The sequence below is a fragment of the Neomonachus schauinslandi genome, chromosome 13 (assembly GCF_002201575.2).
Source record: "Neomonachus schauinslandi chromosome 13, ASM220157v2, whole genome shotgun sequence".
NCBI classification, from domain to species: domain Eukaryota; kingdom Metazoa; phylum Chordata; class Mammalia; order Carnivora; family Phocidae; genus Neomonachus; species Neomonachus schauinslandi.
In genome coordinates, this window is record NC_058415.1 from 88,177,961 (window position 1) to 88,190,544 (window position 12,584).

Genomic DNA, 12,584 nt, shown 5'->3' on the forward strand with positions numbered 1-12,584 from the left:
TACACTAAATCTATAGATTACTTTGATTCTAGGAATAAATAATGGAATATAAAGAATTCTTACTGATGGGGTGCCTGGGTGGCTCAGTCCTTAGGCGTCTGCCTTTGGCTCAGGTCATGATCCCAGGGTCCTGGGATCGAGCCCCGCATCGGGCTCCCTGCTCTGCAGGAAGCCTGCTTCTCCCTCTCCCACTCCCCCTGCTTGTGTTCCCTCTCTCGCTATGTCTCTCTCAAATAAATAAATAAAATCTTAAAAAAAAAAAGAATTCTTACTTATGAAAGGAAACCACTTCAGGAGACTTTTTTTTTTTTCTTGTTAATCATAAAGGCTGAATGATTCCTGTAAATTGTTGAAAATTTCAAAATATCTGCTTATTCCAGATTCACCTTTCTTGTATGTGTTTTTTGTTTTTTTTGTTTTTGTTTTTTTAATTCTACTTTTCTTTGACAGCACTTGGTTCCTTGCTGGTAGAGACCATGTTTGTAATCTCCATGGGTCCAGCATTATATTTTTTACAGACTAGATGCTCAGTAAATATGGAATTGAATATCATTGATTATCTCAGTGCCCACTCTGTATTATGCACTGTCAATCTCAGGTAGTACAGTCGACTACCCTGGAACAAGGGGACAAGATAGCCAGCCAACAGAATGTTCTTTGTGTCCAGTTTACAGTCCTAAGGACCACCATTGGCCATCTGCTTGGGAAAATGGTTGCCGCCTTTGAACCAACAGTGTGGGGGTGGGTCCAGCAAATGGGCCGGGGCCAGGGGGCGCTTGTTCAACTTGATCATGGTTGTTACACGGTGAGGAGACCCCCAGCCTGCCGTGCCTTTCATCTCAGTTCTTACCTTTTTATGTCAAGGGCTACTTGTGGCCACTAACTGAATCTGGAGATACAGTGCATGAGTATAGCACTGAATTTATAGTAATAACTACACTACTAATTGGAACCTTTACTTAATGGATTTTATTTTTGGCCCTTGCACTTTTATGAAAGAAAGGCAGCCAGTCTGGTTCCAAGAATTTAGTCAAAATGAACAGCTCCAGCATTTGCCCTGGTGATGCATGGATTCAACATAAACTTCTGTACTTTGTACTTCTGCGGTATCATACAGTAATTCCTGGTTTTATTGGTGATCCTGTAGCAGCCCGAATTGCAAAGAGTATCTGTCTCTTGTGGATGTGAGAGATTTAAGTACTTATAAAGCACTTGTTTTTCGATTCACGGTACAGGTAGCATAGACGTTATTCCTGTTTTTCAGTAGAGAAAGCTGTGGTTCGGGATGGCAACAAAGTGTTTTTAGGATTATATTGCTGATTTGTTATAGAGCTGGGGTTGAAATCAAGTACTTTTTTTTTTTTTAAGATTTTTGGATATTTTTAAAAAGATTTTATTTATTTATGGGTGCCTGTGTGGCTCAGTCGGTTAAGCGTCTGCTTTCAGCTCAGATTGTGATCCCGGGGTCTTGGGATCCAGCCCCACATCGGGCTCCCTGCTCAGTGGGGAGTCTGCTTTCTCCCTTCTCCCTCTGCCTCTCCTCCTGCTCATGCCCTCTCTCTCAAATAATAACTGACGAGTACATTTCACACATTTTATTTATTTATTTTAAAATTTTAAATATTTATTTAAGAGAGAGAGAATGCACTCATGAGTGGGCAGAGGGAGAGAAAGAGAATCCCCAAGCATACTCCCGCTCAGCAGGGAGCCCAACTCGGGGCTTGATCTCAAGATCCTGTGATCATGACCTGAGCCATAACCAAGAGCCAGCCATTCAACCAACCGAACCACGCAGGCACCCTGAAATCAAGTACTTCTTGATAGCTTGAGTATTTTTTCTACCAAAAACATTACTTTTTGAAGATGAACTAATCCTTTTGAAAATGTTCACAACACTGAAATGAGGGGGATTTAGAGTTAGAATTTATTTCAGTAAAACTTTTATTTTTTCACCATTCTGTGGGATATGCTTTTGATACTGATTCTCATAATAAATGCACACAGATACCCAGTCTAAGAGCCATGTCCTTGCACCTGGGATGCCCTTCATTCTCAGGGCTGGAAAGGACCTGGAGGCTAGCTACTTCCCTGTGCTTAGGTGCGAGTCCCTACACTACATGAGTGGCTGCTCTGTTATGTGTGAGTGCTAGTCGTGGGGGCTGCCTGGCACCCACAGAAGGCATGGCAGGAGGATAGCGGGAATACCAGTCACCCCATAGGGGTGCAAGTTTTGGCCGAGACATGTGAGTTATACAGAAGAGTGCAAGACCTCGCCTGTCCTCAGATGCTTGAAATCAAGTACAGAGGAAAATGAGCAAAGTAAGAAAAATGTAGTGAAAAGGAAATTGGATGAGGGCCTAGGAGAAGAGGCAGAGTGGGTTGGTTGGCATTGATGAGTGCCGCAGCTACTTGTCAGTGCATAGCACAGTGCCATGGGAGCCTAGACCGTCTCTGGCAGGAGGCTCCATGCCCTTCACAGACCAGTTGTCAAGAGAGGGGAACACAGCCATTTGCCCTATGGTCTTTCTCCTTTGTTGTGCTGTGGGGCTCATTCCGAGGTGTACCGAGGAGATGTGTCATGTATGTTTTCTACTTTTTACCACTTAACTTATAAGCTCCGGCTGCAGTGGTTGCCATTGTAGGGTGTATGCTCAGCAGTGAGGCAGATGGGGTGCACACATGGCTTTTCAGTTATTCACCCAGCACAGTGCACTCTCCTGACATACTTCTGAGAAGCACTGACGAGTACATTTCACACTTTTTCTCCACTGGCTGGAATTTTCAACAAAAACACTGCCATCTCTTCTGAAGTGCATTAGAAAAACTGGAAGCTGTTACGTGATTCACAGATGGTGGATTGCATATAAATAACCCATCTTAGATAGATACCGAGTATTGTCATATATTCCTTACTTTTTATGGCTGCCACTTGCCCACTTTCTCTATGCTAAGCATTGTGCAGAGCCCTTGACGTGTTATTTTTGAAAGTTACCAGATAATGCCATGGCCCTTATTCTAAAATGCAGTCTAAGTTTGGGATTATGTAGCTTAGAACCCTCTGGTGGTTCCCATTACATAGAGCAACAACCTCCATTTTTGTAAACAATCATGTACCTTTCTTCCTAAAACTTTCCTGAGCAAACGTATCATTCATGTATATATATTTGCCAAAGTTGTGTTTGACATTGTGGAGTTGAATGTTTCTCAACTGTTTGCTTCTCTGGAGACAAAGTGGGCAGGGAGTAAAGGTAGGGAGGTGAGAAGGATATTCTCTCTTTCTCTTAATTGTCTCTTTTGCAGGTAGTTTTATGCAGGTCTGCTGAATGGAGCGCCCAGCTGTTTTGATTTATAGTTTTCTGTAGAAGGAAAAAACCTCACATAAACAATAGCAAAGCCCTTGAGACCTCCTTGTTTCTCCCTTCCTCCTTTCTGCCCACATTGTCTGGCTTTTGATAGGAGATGACGGTGCCTGGAACGAGGGTAGAATGACTTTCACATTTAGGGTTCTTATTCTAAAGCCTTTCCCCCATATTTCAGCCCAGATTGTTTTGATAACCCATCTCAGTTCTTGTTCTTTGAAATGCACGTGGAAAAATGTTGATCAATGTGGAAGCTTGTCATTTTTTATCTCATGAAATTCTGCAGTTGTCTGGTTATCAAATTTCTGCTTGTTTGGTTGTGGCTAAAATTCTGTGTTTAAAAGAGTAGAATTTGTTACTACTCCCAGCAAATGAAGATCAGGTAAATAAATAAAGTGGGCTGGAAAAGTAAGCCTTGGCAGTGTGGCATGTAAATTAAGCCAAACCTTCCCAGAAATGAGAATACAGACTGTGAGATATATAGGAGTTTTGTTGTACTTTGACAATTTCCTGCTTCTGTGTCTGTCTCTTAGTCAAATAGGGAGACAGGTTTTATCTGAGTGCAGGCCCCAGCTTACCACTTACTAGCAGTGCGACTGTAGATACCAGCATGTACTTAGTAGATATTGAGCACATCCTCTCTGTGTTGCGAGGTTCTGGGACTACAGCAAGTCTTTTTAACCGGAGTCTCTGGTTTTTGATTTGCAAAGTGTAGGAATCATAGTTCTTACTTGATTTACTACTGATGAGAGAATGAAATGGGATAATAAGTTAAAAATGTCTAACAGTGCCTGGCACTTGGTTAGGCCCTAACAAATAATAATTATTGCTGCTATTATTGTTTATAATTCTAAAATAATATATCTTTCAGTAATAAGGAGCAGGCCCAAAAGGACTAAACCAGAAGAAGATTAAGAAATAAATTCTAGTGGTAATAACATTGTGATGAGCAGTTTGCCTGTGTGTGACAAGGTTGTACCATGTTGGTAATTAAGGATTATCTATGAAACCTTGGCTTATATCTGACCATATGACCATACTGGAATGCAGTGCTTCAAGAAAATTCTAGAGGGGCACCTGGGTGGCTCAGTTGTTTAAGTGGCCAACTCTGGATTTCGGCTCAGGTCATGATCTTGGGGTGGTGAGATCAAGCTCCATGTCAGGCTCCGTCCGCGCTCATCAGGGAAATTGCTTGAGATTCTCTCCCTCTCCCTTTGCCCCTCCCCCTGTTTGTATGCTCTGTCTCTAAAATAAATAAATAAAGATTTATTTGACAGAGAGAACACAAGCAGGGGGAGCCGCAGAAAACTTACACTCCCTTATGCTCTTGTGTGCACCGCCCGCCCATGCCCACCCCAGGGCAAGCTCTGACCTGCTCTTCTCACTGTATTTTGTCTTCCTGAGTATGTCCTATAAATGGAGCCATCCAGTATATAACTTTTTTTTTTTTTAAAGATTTTATTTATTTATTTGACAGAGAGAGACACAGAGAGAGAGGGAACACCAGCAGGGGGAGTGAGAGAGGGAGAAGCAGGCTTCCCGCCAAGCAGGGAGCCCGATGCGGGGCTCGATCCCAGGACCCTGGGATCATGACCTGAGCCGAAGGCAGACGCTTAACGACTGAGCCACCCAGGCGCCCCAGTATATAACTTTTTAAGACTGGCTTCTTTCACTGAGCCTAACACCTTTGAGATCCATCCAAGTGTTGTATATAACAATAGTTTGTTCCTTTTCTTTCTTTATTGGAGTTGAAGATTTAATATTCTTATTTATTTATTTACTTATTTAAATTCTAGTTAGTTAACATACACTGCTGTATTGGTTTCTGGAGTAGAATTCAGTGATTCATCACTTACATATAACGTCCAGTGCTCATCATAACAAGTGCCCTTCTTAATACCCAACACCCATCTAGCCCATCCCCCACCACCTCCTTCCATCAACCACTAGTTTGTTCTCTATAGTTAAGAATCTCTCATGATTCTTAGCAAATCCTAAGCAACCTCTCGTTAGTGTCACTAGCCAGTGACATGTCCTTGAGTAAGTTGCTTGCCTCTCTAGGACTTATGTTCACCATATGAAAGGAGTGTGCATTTCAATTTCTACACCTAAGTTTCCATTACTCTCAGCACCTCTTTATTAGCATTTTTAAGCAGTTTTTTTAAGTTCACATTTCTCTATACTCAACTATCAGTCATGGTCCTTTTTTTAAAAAGATTTATTTATTTATCATTAGAGAGAGAGTGAGCATGGGGGGAGAGGAGCAGATGAAGAGGGAGAGAATCTCAAGCAGACTCCCATTGAGTATGGAGCCTGAGGCGATGCTCATTCTCACAACCTTGAGATCCTGACCTGAACTGAAATTCAGAGGCTTAACCGACTAAGCCACCCAGGGGCCCCAGTCTTGGTCCTTTTAAAAATATTCCTTCAGTTCTTGCCATTTTATAATCTGGAACACAAAACTGCGTAGTGAAAACTGCTAATGATATTAAGTTTACTCTGAGTTCTACTGCCAAAATGTTTATAATATCAGGGACTACTTTGGTGTATTTATTTTTTAAAAGCTTTTGTGATTTGATATTTGACATTAAAATTAAATTATATTGTGCATTCCAGAAATAAAAAGAATCTCTCATGATTTGTTTCCCTCTCTCTCTATTTTTCCCCTTTCCATATGTTCTTCCGTTTTGTTTCTTAAATTCCACATATGAGTGATATCATATGGTATTTGTCTTTCTCTGACTAATTTCGCTTAGCATAATACACTCTAGCTCCATCCACGTTGCTGCAAATGGCAAGATTTCATTTTTTGATGGCTGAGTAATATTCCATTGTGTGTGTGTGTGTGTGTGTGTGTGTGTGTGTATGTATATATATATGTATATGTATATACACCACATCTTTTTCCATTCATCAGTCAATGAACATTTGCTCTCTTTCCTTTAGTTTGGCTGTTGTTGATAATGCTTATAAACATTGGGGTGCATGTATCCCTTTGAATCTGTTTTTTTGTATCCTTTGGGTAAATACCTAGTAGTGCAATTGCTGGATTGTAGGGTAGTTCTATTTTTACCTTTTTGAGGAACCTCCATACTGTTTTCCAGAGTGGCTGCACCAGTTTACATTCCCACCAACAGTGCAAGAGGGTTCCCCTTTCTCTGCATCCTCGTCAACACCTGTTGTTTCCTGTGTTGTTAATTTTAGCCATTCTGACAGGTGTGAGGTGGTATCTCATTGTGCTTTTGATTTGTATTTCCCTGACAATGAGTGATGTTGAGCATCTTTTCTTGTGTCTGTTAGCCGTCTGATGTCTTCTGTGGAAAAGTGTCTATTCATGTCTTCTGCCCATTTTTTAACTGGGTTATTTGATAAATTCTTTGTAGATTTTAGATACTAACCCTTTATCAGTTATGTCATTTAGAAATATCTTCTCCCATTCCATAGGCTGCCTTTTAGTTTTGTTGATTGTTTCCTTTGCTGTGCAGAAACTTTTTATCTTGATGAAATCCCAGTAATTCATTTTTGCTTTTGTTTCCCAGATTTTCTTTTTCTTTTTTTTAAAGATTTTATTTATTTATTTCACAGAGATAGACCGCGAGAGAGGGAACACAAGCAGGGGGAGTGAGAGAGGGAGAAGCAGGCTTCCCGCCGAGCAGGGAGCCCAGCCCGATGTGGGGCTCGATCCCAGGACCCTGGGATCATGACCTGAGCCAAAGGCAGACGCTTAATGACTGAGCCACCCAGGTGCCCCTGTTTCCCAGATTTTCATTGCTGAGTAGGAGTCCATTGTATGGATATGGATATACCGTAATTTGTGCATTAATTCATCTGTTGCGGGACTTTGGGTTGTTTACAGTTATTGATGATTATGAATAGAGTTGTTATAAACTTTGCGTACAGTTTTTGTAATGTACTTAGCATATTAGTTTCCTAGGGCTGCTGTAACAAATTACCACACACTGCGGGGCTTAAAACAACAGAGATTTTTCACTGTTCTGGAAGCCAGAAATCTGAAACTGGTATCGCTTGGCCAAAGTCATGGTGTCAGTAGGGTCTCACTAGCTCTAGAGGCCCCAGGGAAGAACCCCTTCCTCCAGCTTCTGGAGGCCACTAGCATTCCTTGGCTCGTGGCCCCCTCCTCACATCCCTCCAGGCCCTCACTTCCATTGTTACTCTCCTCTTCCTGTTCTGCAGTCAGATCTCCCTTGGCCCCCCCTTTTAGAAGGACACTTGTGATTACGTTTATGGCCCATCAGGATAATCCCCCCATCCCAAGATCCTTAACTTAATCACATCTTCAAAGACGCTTTTTTTGCCGTGGAAGGTAACACAGGTTCCCAGGAGTCGGCTATGTCTATCTTTTAGAGGGCCTTTTTCTCAGCCTACCACACTCCAGTAAAGACCTAGGCGTGGGTATTACTGGGTCATGTGATATGTGTATATTTAATTTTATTAGAAACTGAGAAACTCTTCTACTGAGTGGCTCTTTTTGTTACATCCCTCCAGCATTCTCACATGCTAGAATTCCTGGCATCCTTGCTAGAACTTGGTATTACCAGTATTTTTTATGGTAGCCATTCGTGGGTGTACGCATTATGGTTTCAATTTGCATTTCCCTGATGGCTAATGATGTTGAGCATCTTTTCATGTGAAAACTGCATACTTTTTAATTTTCCTTTTTTACCTCCATAAGTATGGGGAAGAAAAGAGTGAACCAAAATAGCTGAAGGAAGGAAGAACATCACTGTCTCGCGGCAGAAGCTTGCTGAGCAGCGAGTCTGCGGGAGAGCGCAGGGACACAGATCTGTTTCCTTCCAGTTGCTCTTGCCTGTTAAATTTCCTTATAAAGTTTTATCTGAGTTGATGATATGCTTGATTCTAATCTAGGAGGTGACTATTATCTAGCTTTATAATGAATAATAAATCTAAATCATGCTCATTCTCTACCAAATTGTTTTTTTTTTTTAATGAAAAATCTTTAACCAGCCACCCCACCACCATGACCCGAGGCATGATACGGACGGGCTCATCTTTCTGCTGCTGTCTAGCTGCAGTTCACACTGATTCAGTGTTGCTGTAGATCACTCTTAGGGACATTAGCCATCTTTTAAACTAGATTTTAAACACTAACCATTTACTTTCTTTTGAAGCAGTGGTTTATAGTAGTATGTTGTGCTAAATTCTTTTTTGGTCCTTGGCTAAATCCAACACCGTAGGATCTGTTGCTTGAGTTCTTACAGAGTTATGAGAGGAAGTAAATGAATGCTGGTGTCCATTGAGAATTAGAAACCTCAGTTTAGAAAGGCATGGCAGAATAGAATAAAATGAACTGATGCAAAATACATGACATATCTTTAGAGTATTTTTTAATTTTTTAATTTTTAATTTTATTATTTTGAACTCATGACCCTGAGATCGAGACCTGAGCCGAGATGAAGAATCAGACGCTTAACCAGCTGAGCCACCCAGGCGCCCCTAGAGTATTTTGTTATTCTAATTGTGCTGCTTTTACTATGATATTTGGGTATTGGATGATGTATGGAAGTGTTGAATCACTATATTGTACACCTGAAACTGGTATGATACTGTATGTTAACTACACTGGAATTAAAAGCAATAAAAAAATAAAACGATCCCTTTCCCGTAAAAGAATATGACATTTGCAGTTAAATATAAATAAGTAGTACCCAGTTTCAGTCTCTGGAAAGTGAAAAGCCCATGATTTAAAATAGTCATGGCTCAGAAAACAGGATTACATGGCATTTCCTTGCTCACCTATGAGAATCCACCCCCTCCAAGATTGTAGGGCTTTACATTTATGGTATGCTAAGTTGCTGTTAGCAGCATGAGCTTTAGAGTATGTCGACTTGATCCAACATTTATTGTCTATAAATATTTGCTTCTAGCTCTGGTGCTGATACTTCAGGTCATGTGCTCTTGGAGAAGGCACTTAGCTGATAGGATAGACCTGAGCCTCAGTTTCTCCATCTCTCAGATGGCACTGATGGTACACTCTGCTCCTTCCCAGGACGGTGGGAGACTGAGATGGGCTGACGTCTGCGAAAGAGCACAGGAAACTGTAAAATGCTTCATGATTGTACGTGATTTTTATTATGATTTCATGAAATCATTCACTTCCTAATTTGAGATACCATATCTCTATTTGAATGCTAACGCTTGTGGAGGATTTTCCCACTTACTTAAAAAAATATTGCCAAGTAAAATCGAATATTTAGAGGTTGGCTAGCAAAGGCCTTTTCATTACTGACTTTTCAACTTATTTCTTCTGGGTTTTGACAGTTGAAGAGTAGGGATAAATTAAAGAAGGGAAAAACTCCTGCCCATAATGTTTGTCTTTTTTTTTTTTGAAGCTACTCTTTTGGTGGGATCGGGGTGATTGAAGGAGTGTTCATAGAATAGGGAAGAGATTTTATCCTTTGTTGAAATAGGTTTAGAAACGTGCAAAACCCAGTCACATAATGTTTAAGAATATATATGGTATCATTCTGTACACATCCTTTTGAAACTTGATTTTTTTATTCAACATTGTACATAAGATTTGCCTTTTGTTGATGCATATAGATCTAGGTCCTCATTTTAACTGCTGTATGGTATTCTGTAATGTGATTATGGCATAGTTTATCCCTTCTCCCATTTATGGCCAGTAAGGTTGTTTACACATTTTCCAGAATGACAAACAGTGATGCAATGAACATCTCTCTGCACATCTGCTTATGCATGTGTGTGAAAGTTTCTCAGAGTGGTGGATTAGGCTGGCAAGGCTAGGTTTTGCAATGGTAATAAACAATCATCAGATCCCAGTTGCTTAACCAGGTGGGTTATCTCTTGTGGATGTGGTTGAATGCTTTGCCCCACATAGTTTCTGGGGGACCCAGACGATGGTGGCCCCAGCATCTTGTGCCTGCATAACTAGAAAGTGTGGCATCCTCGATATTGAGATAATGCGAGTGAGCAGCAAGAACTGTGAGTTCTCCAGGCAGGAAGGGATGCATGGTCACTTCCCATTGCACCTCACATGCAGAACTAGGTACAAGATCTCACCTCACTGCCAGAGCCCTAGGAAATGTCGTCTTCTGTGTGTGTTCAGGAAAGGGAAGGGTTACCAGTTGTTCGTGAGCACTAGTAATGTCAACCAAAGACAGACACCTGGAAGAGCAGCTGTCTGCTGTTTAATACTGTGTCTCTAACACATTACATACAGCTGCCCCTCGAGCCCCCAAAGGGGCAACCAGTTCTTCCCCAAATTAGATAATTTTGGAGTTTTGAGTTTGGGAGCCCTTTAGTCTTAAATTACAGCTTGATTATGGATCGTGGGCTTTTTTTTTTTTTTTTTTTAACATTAATAAAGTTGAAGGTGGAGACCAGAACCTATGTCTTGGGATTTGTAATTCAGTACAACAGCTACTTCTTAAAAATCTAGAACAGGGATTTTCTGCTGGTCTGGGTTCAGTTACAGAGACAAGAACCCACAATAGCTCATTTTAATGGGGAGGGCTTTATTACAGAGTATTTTATAACTAACAGAATTATTGGGAGAGCTGAAAATGCAGGTTGTAGGTTGAGCTTGGTGAATGATGCCCAAAGTCACTGACCGCACAGACCTGGGCCACCAAGGAAGCTGTAGCCTCTTTGGTCCTTGGAGAGCTACCAGCTCTAGAACTACCGCTATAATCAAGGACATTATGCTCTTGGCTCCAGCGCAAATCAGCTGTTTCCCATGCTGCTGCTCGACATCTGGACATGGGACCCCCAGTTCCACCCCAGAAAACCAAGTGCTTTTGCCCCAGCAACAGTGGAAGCAGCAGGAGTGTGCTTGGCCCTGCATCTGCTCTCCAGATCTCATGTGAGGGTTATCTGATTGGTAAAACCTAAATCATATTCCAACCCTGGCTGCAGGGAAGTGTCTTTTTTAGCTCTCCAGCCTCTGCAGTACTATGTGACAGAACGTTAGGGGGAGGAAGGAATGGGTACTGAGCATCAGTCCATTCTACTGGCCCCACGTTCTTACCCTGATTATTAAGATGTATACATAGAATTATAGAGCCTCTGACCCCTGGGATTTTATGCGTACTTTTGTGAATGTGCACAATAACATTTTTCTTTGCATGGAGCCTAGGCTTTCATGAGATTCTCAAAGGGGATGATGACCAAACAAACAGTGAGCACCTATTGACCAGATAGTGATTAAGCACCCAGATTCTGAAATCAGGCAACCTAAGTTTGAATCCTGTCTCTGCTACTTACTTGGTATGAGACCTTGGACATGTCATTTCTCTTCTCTAAGCCTTTATTTTCTCCTCCTTAAAATAGGGATATGAGGGAGCACCTGGGTGGAGCATTTGGTTAAGCATCCGACTCTTGGTTTTGGCTCAGGTCATGATCTCAGGGTAGTGAAATTGAGCCCCATGTCAGGTGCCACGCTCAGCGTGGAGTCTGCTTGAGATTCTCTCTCCCTCTGCCCCTCCTGCTCATGCTTTCTTTTTCTCTCTCTCTCAAATAAATGGAAAGAAATGGGGATATTAGGACTTATCTCCTAGGGTTGTTGTGAGGGTGTGGTGTAGAAGCATGTATCATAGTGCCCAGTATATTGCCCAGCCCAGAGTAACAACCAGTAACTGGTAGTTGCATGCATTCATTCATTCACTTGTTCATTCCTCAGAAGGAGGTGGCCAACCCAAAAATTACAGTGTGTTGCTGCCTCTGTTAAGGGTCCCACCTGGTGACTCCTCTTTGTCGTGTCTCAGAATACTTAGGTATCGTGCCCTTTGTTCCCACTGCATCCTGTGTGTAGCACTGTGAGATTGATCACACTGTTTGATCATCGCTTCTCTGCCACTCCCTCTTACATATCTTCAGAGCAGAGATTATATTGTAGTGCCTATCCCATAGTCGGTGTTCACTAAATATTTATTTAATGGACGAGTGAAAACTGAATGGTTAAAGTAACTGGGCAGTTTTTTAGCTTGGAGGAGAGGAGACTCTGGGAAGAAATGTTAGCTGCCTGAAAACATTTAAAGGACTATCACATAAGAGGAAGCGGGTTTCACCTTGCACTGCTTTGGAAGGCAGAGTTAGGAGTAGTGGATAGTAGTCACAAAATAAGGGGTGTTTGGGCTCGTTGTGGAAAGGGCTTTCAAACAGTGAGAGCAGTCAAGCATTAGGATGGGTGCCTTGGAAGGCAGTGATTAATCTATCCCTGGGGAT

The 12,584-nt window shown here is 41.7% G+C and overlaps 1 protein-coding gene across 1 annotated transcript in view; it reads left to right on the forward strand.

The window, feature by feature from the left end:
- The window catches only part of ABL1 (ABL proto-oncogene 1, non-receptor tyrosine kinase), a 137,506-nt gene that overhangs the window by 12,593 nt on the left and 112,329 nt on the right, over positions 1-12,584 (forward strand). The gene's annotated exons all lie outside the window — the stretch shown is intronic.